Raw genomic sequence first — 8231 nt, 5'->3', positions numbered from 1 at the left:
CATACCTTGGAGGGTTCGCCACTAGCGACGTGATCGATCGTGGTGTCATCTCCTTCGGTATCCAATTGTCGGCCCAAATATCCGTCATTTGCCCATTGCCAATCCGCCGTATAATTCCCTGCTGTAGTAAAACTCTCCCTTCCAAGATAGCACGTCAAATTTGTGAGGGTCCAGTGCCTAACATTGGGCCGGCCAGCAGCAGCTCCTGCAGGCAACGATGCCACAGGAAGCACTGCGGGTGACACACTAGCCTGCAAGGGTTCGCGCTCGGCCTCAAATGGTTCGTGCTGCGGGTCGATCACATCGAACGAAATCGTTCGTTCGTTCCGACCTTCAAGCGGAAAGATCCGTTCGACGTGGGATCGCTCCAAATCTGAAGTTCGATCAGTATTGGGGTGCAATGGTTTCCAAATCCGAATCAAATCGAGACGTGGAGATGAAATTAGAAAAAAAAATAAGATCAACCCAAAGGCTAACCCTTGTTGGCTTTTTTTTTATAGAAGAAACTCCGCGAGCACCACACGTTCAAGCCAGGACTTGAACTCGGGTGGGCTGGCAGCAACGTCAGCCGCCCAGCCAACAGGTCGACGCTGCGTCCTCGAGATGAAATTAGAAAGGACGTAGCGGTTATTGCATGGTGATCATGAACAGTTAGCTAGCTACAAAGAGACAGAGGCGGAAGGAGATCTCTAAGAGCTGGCGCAGTCGGCGGCGGCGAAGGTGATGGCGCGCTTGTCCAGGTCGAAGCCGACGTGAAAGTCCTGCTGCGCGATGCTCCCGATCGTCGCCACCACCGGCCCATCATCCGTCACCGGCGACATCGCCAGGCACACGGTCCCCTTCCGCGCCTCCACGAACGCGTTACGCGCCGGCAGGGTGATCGCGGCGCCGCCGCCAAACCCCAGCGTCACTTCCGGGAAAAGCTTCGCCCAGGACTCGGACGACTCACCGGCCACGTCGTAGCACAGATCCACCAGCTTCTCCGGCGACTGCTTCCGCGGGAGCTTGATGCGCCGGGCGACCTCCGCCACGACCTGGTCCAGCAGCGCCTTGTCGAGGTACGTCAGCACCGTGCCGGAGTCGACGATGACGGGGGACCGCTTCGGCGGCGCGATGGTCGAGTTCCCGATCCTGACGGACGCGAGGAGGACTGTGTAGAAGGCGTCCACCGCGGACGGGATCAGCGGCGTGGTCACCGCGCCCGGCTCCGTCACGGTGGCGCGGGCGCCGAAGCTGAGGATGGAGGAGGCGTCGACGAAGAAGGGCGCGAGGCAGTACGAGAACCTCCGGCCGAGCGACGTCGCGGCGCCGATCTGGTTCACGAGGGAGCCGCTCCCGGCGCCGAGGCCGACGTTGCCGGTCAAGCGGAACGCCTTGCCGGTCACGTTCGTGGCGCAGCCGAAGATCACTCTGGGCACTAGCAGCTGCGAGCGTGCGCGGCATCCTACGCAGACGCCGGGAGCGTCGTCGAAGGTGAAGGTCTCGGTGGAGAGGATGCCGGTCGCCGTGGAGCCGTCGGAGTACGTGGAACGGTACCGGCAGAAGGAGTCGGCGCCGCAGGAGGTGCCGTAGGTCGCGCGGCACGAGTCGGACCGGCAGCCCACGAGGCCGTAGGACGACGAGGAGGACGGGTCGAAGACGGCGCTCAGCGGCGCGCCCGGCGGAGGGCCGGCGGTCCCGTTGCTGCATTTGAACCACACGACGTCGCTGCCGGTGTCGACCAGGGCGAGCATCCGGGTGCGCGGCGTGCCCACGTTGACGTACATCAGGTACTCGAACGGAGTGGACACTACCTCCGACACGGCGCCGCCAGGAGAGCCGCCTGCGTACGACGAGCGCGCCGTGGAGCGCCGCACGGCGGCGAGCACGCGGTCGTACGAGGTCAAAGACGGGTCGTGGAACGGCGACTTGGGAGAGTCCCGGTGGATGAACTCCACGCTAAACCCGCCGCCATCGCCGACGTACGCCGTGCACCCGCACAGCTGCGCTGTCAGGACGAGGACAGCGAGCAAAAGAGCGCGACCCGCCATCGCGCCTAACTCTTCTTATCACTGCTAGCTAGCTCTGCTGATCGCTAATGGCCTCCCTTGCCGGTGTGTATTAGTAGAGAGGTGAATGTGGTATGTAAGGATTTGGCATGAATTGCTGATTTCCCGCCATATGCATGCGTAATGTTAAATTGGAGATTAATGATTTTGAAGGCGGTAATTAAGTTCGTGGTAAAAGATAATTTAGGTGGTTGTACTTGTTATTTAGCACGCGAATATTCCAGCGGCAAGACAGACAGCTGATTTATTTATTTCCTTCGCCAAAAAAAATTGTCATGACTTTAAAATCTCTGGTAATGGTATGAAAAAAAAATCATGTTTTATTTTCTTTCGCCCCGCCACTTTCTGTTCCAAGAGCATCTCTACTGGATCCTGTAAAATAGGATTTTTTTTTCACACCGTTCTCAGAGATGCCACGCACGGCACCGAGGCCGGCGGCTCCAGTTGCCCCAGGTGAGTAAATTGCAGAAAACCACCACTTTGAAGGCAAGGTCTGCGAAAACCACTACAATATATTTTTTTTGCAAAAACCACCGTGTCTTCCGTAATCTTTTTGCAGAAAGCACTGATCGACGGATCGGGGTCAGTTAAGCTTGTTTATGACAGGTGGGGCCCGTTTTTTGCGCACGTGGCACCGTCGGCCGTCCCGGCAGCCGTTAGACGGCGTTTGACGACGCCGTATGCCTCTGTTTGATGGACCGGTCAAAAGACCTGTCGGTGCTGCCCCCACTCCACAGTCCCCACTCTGTATCGTTGCTCTTTCGCTCACTCCTCCTCTGTCTTGCTCCTCTGCTTTGCTCGCCGCACCCGCCGCCGCGCCTCCGCCGCGTCGCCATGGTGTCCTGGAGCGATGAGTCCGATAGCAGTGAGCACACTGTGGACTACGTCAGCTCAGGTTCTGACGACGGCAGAATTAAGGTAAGTTCAGATTTTTAGGGTTAGGGTTTGTGATTTGGGGGATTTCTTGAATGAGCTTGTTTGCTGACATGTGGATCAAATGCCTGGTATTCCTATGCACTACAGATCCCTTCTACCACTAAAGACTCCGATTTCGAGGGACCTGAAACGGAGTTGCTTGTTCTCTGCAATGAACATCAGAAGGCCGCAGAAAGGCGTGTTGCTTTCGAAGGAATTCACACTGACAGGAGGTTTCTTTGCTGTGCTGAGAAGGTATATTTTGAGTTAGGAAAGTGGATCAGAAACAATTGTTTACTCTGGCAGCATCTTTTCCCCTTGGTCTGGCTACATTGTTAAGTTATGTCACTTTGTTTAGTGTAGCATGCTATTAATAATTTAAGACAGAATATGCATGGGTTACTGGAGCAGGACAGAGGATGCAACTTGTTTAGTATGACATGTTAGGTCATTTGATTGATTTTGTTTACTTTATAGCAGGACAACATTGTTTAAGTAGCATGAGGACATGTTAAAGTAGTCCTATTTTCAGCTAGCAAGCTCAAGCTCTGAATTTAAGGATATTAATTAGATAGTGTTGCTTGGAAGCATTTTAATGTATTTGTTTATGTTAATTCTGATTTTGTTTAGGAATGTGGAAACTGTGGATTAGTTGAATGGATTGATCCAGCTTGGCCCATCACCATTGAGAATGCATTAACCAAGTTATGGTTTATGTATGACCAAAGTAGGAGAGACAGGACTGAGGAAAATCTTATGCATTCATTTGCTGTTCATGACCTGAAACAAGAGAAGAAGAAGCTGCAGGAGAACTATGAGAAGTTGGTTGAAGATGTCAATGGACTTTTGGATGCTCAGGAAAGGAGGGCAGAGGTAGAAAGGAAAGATCTTGAAACCAACAAGCTTCGGGAGAAGTATGACATGGTTAAGAACTTAGCAGCTGCTCAAGCAAATGTCATTAGGAACATGAAGCTCAAGCTAGATGAAGAGAGGAAGAACTTGCAGAACCACATTGATGAGCTGAACAAGACAGTTGAAGAGAGGAAGAACTTGCAGAACCACATTGATGAGCTGAAGAAGACAGTTGAAGAGAGCAATGTGAAGCCGCAGGGGGTCAAGGCCATCATAAATGGATAAGCAGGTGGTTGTGGAAGAGAAGAATGGGCAATATCATTTGGCATTTGCTGACCTTTTGCAGTGTGTGGTTTGGCATTTGCTGTAATGATGGTAGTTTAAATTCTATGAACTATGAGTACTTCTGAACCATGGTTATGTAATGTAGTAATCTTCAACTATGATTATGTATGGATTTGAAGTAATGCGAAATGTGGTGGTATTTGAAGGTGCTGATTGTGATCTTTAGTAAGATGCTTGCAAATTGATGATTGTGATCTTAAGTATTTTTCTATGTAACTGGTGTTTATCTAGCTTAGTAAGCTATTTACAGTTGTTGAATCTGATCTTAAGTGTGTTTATGCTCAAATGATGATTGTGAGCATCAAGTTGGGTCAATTAGTGGTTTGTGGCTTTTTATCGACGAGGAGGCATCAAGTAGGCTCACTTATGGTTTTTTGGGGTTTTATCAACCCCGAGGCATCAAGTAGCCTCAACTAGGTTTTTTGGCTTTTTATCGATGAGGAGGCATCAAGTAGGCTTTTTTGGCTTTTTATCGACCCCGAAGGCATCATAGGCTCAATTAGGGTTTTGGAGTATTTATCGACCCCGAGGCATCAAGTAGTCTTTTTTGGCTTTTTATCGACCCCGAGGCATCAAGTAGGTTTTTTTGGCTATTTATCGACCCGGAGGCATCGAGTATGCTTTTTTGGCTATTTATCGACCCGGAGGCATCAAGTAGGCTTTTTTGGCTATTTATCGACCCGAAGGCATCAAGTAGGCTTTTTTGGCTATTTATCGACCCGGAGGCATCTAGTAGGCTTTTTTGGCTTTTTATCGACCCGGAGGCATCAAGTAAGCTTTTTTGGCTTTTTATCGACCCGGAGGCATCAAATAAGCTTTTTTGGCTTTTTATCGACCCCGATGCATCAAGTAACTAGAGTAGCACTACATAAGTTGATCATCACAGCACTACTAGAATGCCATAGTTTGACAGAAGGATCATAACTAGAGTAGCACTACATAAGTTGATCATCACTTGATCATTACAGTACTAGAACCTAAGTTGGTCATTACAGTACCAGAACATAACTTGATGATCACTTGGTCATCAAAATAGTAGCAGTGTCTCACAACATGATAAAGCATATTTTGGATCACAACATCAATCCCATGCTGCACCAGAAGCAGTCAGGTAGTCCTTGATCTTTTGGGTTGGCTTTCTGACTCTCTGGGAACCACTGTTTGGTCTTGGAGGCAAGAAAGCTGCCCTTGCTCCCTTTGCAACAGTTGAAGCCCTAGTGGCTATAGCCTTACCCTTTGCAGCAGTTGAAGCCCTAGTGGCTGTAGCCTTACCCTTTGCAGCAGTAGCAGATCTTGTTGATGGTGCAGTGGCAGAAGATGGAGTTCTTCTTGCTGGTGCTGGTGCAGTGGCAGTAGATGCAGCCCTTCTTGCTGGTGCTGGTGTAGTGGCAGTAGATGCAGCCCTTCTTGCTGGTGCTGGTGCAGTGGCAGTAGATGCAGCCCTTCTTGCTGGTGCTGGTGCAGTGGCAGTAGATGCAGCCCTTCTTGCTGGTGCTGGTGCAGTAGCAGCATCAGGTGGATAAGAAGAGGTGCTTGGCTGCAAAAAGAACACAAGTAATTCATCTTTTTGTTACATGCATAGAGAACACAAGTAATTTAGAATGTTTTACATTGTTTGTACCGCATGCCTATTCTTTCTCATGGCTAGTGCAGGCTTCAAAGCAACATGGCAGTTGGTGTACCTATGGCCAACTTTGCTGCAATTAGAACAAGTGACTGAGGCCATCCTTGAAGTGTCTTTTGGAGCTGGCTTCTCATGTCTGCCCTTTCTTCTCTTAGTTTGTGCTCTGCCTTTGTGTTCTTTGAAGACTGGAGGGTCAATGTCCCTACTGTTTGTCTTTGGCCACATGTCAGGGCCAGGTGCTGGTGAAAGGATCGATATGGTTGACTAGAGGGGGGGTGAATAGGCAACTAACAATTTTTAAGCTTTTCTTTATCAAATTAAACTTTGCAACAAAATAGGTTGTCTAGATGTGCAACTAAGTGAGCAACCTATATGATGCAATGACAACTAGCACACAAGCAAGCAAAGGAGGTAAAACAAATAGACTTGCAAAAGTAAAGGCACGAGATAACCAAGAGTGGAGCCGGTGGAGACGAGGATGTGTTACCGAAGTTCCTTCCTTTTAATGGGAAGTACGTCTCCGTTAGAGCGGTGTGGAGGCACAATGCTCCCCAAGAAGCCACTAGGGCCACCGTGTTCTCCTCACGCCCTCACACAATGCGAGATGCCGTGATTCCACTATTGGTGCCCTTGAAGGCGGCGACCGAACCTTTACAAGCAAGGTTGGGGCAAACTCCACAACAACCGGAGGCTCCCAACAACAACAACAACACCACGAAGCTTCACCACAATGGAGTATGGCTTCGAGGTGACCTCAACCGTCTAGGGTGCTCAACACCCAAGAGTAACAAGATCCACAAGGGATAAGTGGGGGGAATCAAATTTCTCTTGGTGGAAGTGTAGATCTGGGCCTTCTCAACCAATCCCGAGGAAATCAACAAGTTTGATTGGCTGGGGAGAGAGATCGGGCGAAAATGGAGCTTTGAGCAACAATGGAGCTTTGGGGGAAAGAGGTGGGTCAACTAAGAAGAAGAAGACCCCTTTATATAGTGGGGGGACACATCCAACCGTTACCCCACTGAGCAGCCCCGCACAGAGCGGTACTACCGCTAGGGAAGGGCAGTACTACCGCTGCGGGCGGTACTACCGCTCCCTATCCAGCGGTACTACCGCGCTGAAGAGAAAGTCAGGCCACTGGCCCCAGAGCGGTACTATCGCGGGAGTAGAGCGGTACTACCGCTCAGAGCGGTACTACCGCTTCTACTGCCGCGGCTAGTGCCGCAAAACCCGACACGAGAAAACACCGTCTCGAATCGAGGCGGCAGTAGGCGCGGTACTACGCGGTACTACGGCCGAAGCCCGCGAGCGGTACTACCGCTTAGAGCGGTACTACCGCTTCGTGGAGCGGTACTACCGCTGGGGGGGCTTTGGCGGTACTACCGCTGTAGACCGCGGTACTACCGCTGGCACAGGGCGAAGCAGGTACGGAAGTGAGGTGCAGCTTCAAAGATGCGAAAGGAAGACGACGGGTGTGATAAGGATGTGTACATGTTGATTCCACCCTAGTCTTACCAAAACGGATCCCCCCTTAATAGTACGGTGACTCCTACGAAACTAGTCCACCAACAACGAAATGCAGGAGCTACACCGTCTTGAATAAAAACACCGAGGGGAGGAAATCGTCTCGTGCCAATGGATGATTCTCTGAAAGAACTTAACACACACGATTAGTCCGCAAAAGCATTGTCATCAATCACCAAAACCACTATGGGATAAATAAGCCCTTACAATCTCCCCCTTTTTGGTGGATTGATGACAATACGGGATTTGCATAAACAAGATATAGAGTACGCATACAAACCCCACGATCCTAACATGTAGATGGGCTCCCCCTAGATGTGTGCTATTTCGATAAGTGCTTTGGACTGCACAGCACACATAATAGGATCAGAGCTCCCCCTACATTTTAGAGACCAACAATCTAAGCATGGTGTATGAGAGCAGCATAGATGATATAACAAGAGAAGCACGCAACTCATGAGCTAGATAGACATAGATAATGATACTGAAAGGTAAGGTAGCATATGTCTCACACCATATGATTCGAACTTAAGTCTCACTCGAACTAAGGACTCACAGACAAACCAACCAAAGCAAAAGCGAGGAAAACACGAACAAGACACAACCACGAACAAGACACGAAGACACAACTCGCAAATCCCTAAACTCTCTCCCCCTTTGGCACCGAGACACCAAAAAGGAGAAGGAGTGCTGCTAACGCTCCAGGTGAGAGCAAAAGAGGGACACACGCATCAGATCTCAGAGGGGTCATCAGCGCCACCATCGTCAGCCGGGAAGTGCTCAGCATCAGAATCAGTCCAAGGGCAGTGCTGCTGAATCCACTCCTCCTCCTCGGTGAGCTGATCCTCAGAGCCACTAATCACAATAGCACCCATCTGACGCATGAGCTCTTTGTGGCGACCGCGGGCCTTCTTCTCAGCCATGTG

General features: G+C 50.4%; 1 pseudogene; it reads right to left on the bottom strand.

The window, feature by feature from the left end:
- Positions 1–659: 659 nt before the first annotated feature.
- On the bottom strand, positions 660–2030 carry LOC119279352 (annotated as a pseudogene).
- Between the last annotated feature and the right edge of the window lie 6201 nt (positions 2031–8231).

This window comes from Triticum dicoccoides, chromosome 3B (genome assembly GCF_002162155.2).
Source record: "Triticum dicoccoides isolate Atlit2015 ecotype Zavitan chromosome 3B, WEW_v2.0, whole genome shotgun sequence".
NCBI classification, from domain to species: Eukaryota; Viridiplantae; Streptophyta; class Magnoliopsida; order Poales; family Poaceae; genus Triticum; species Triticum dicoccoides.
Note: the sequence above shows the minus strand (reverse complement) of the source record. Positions and strands in the feature narration are given on the sequence as shown.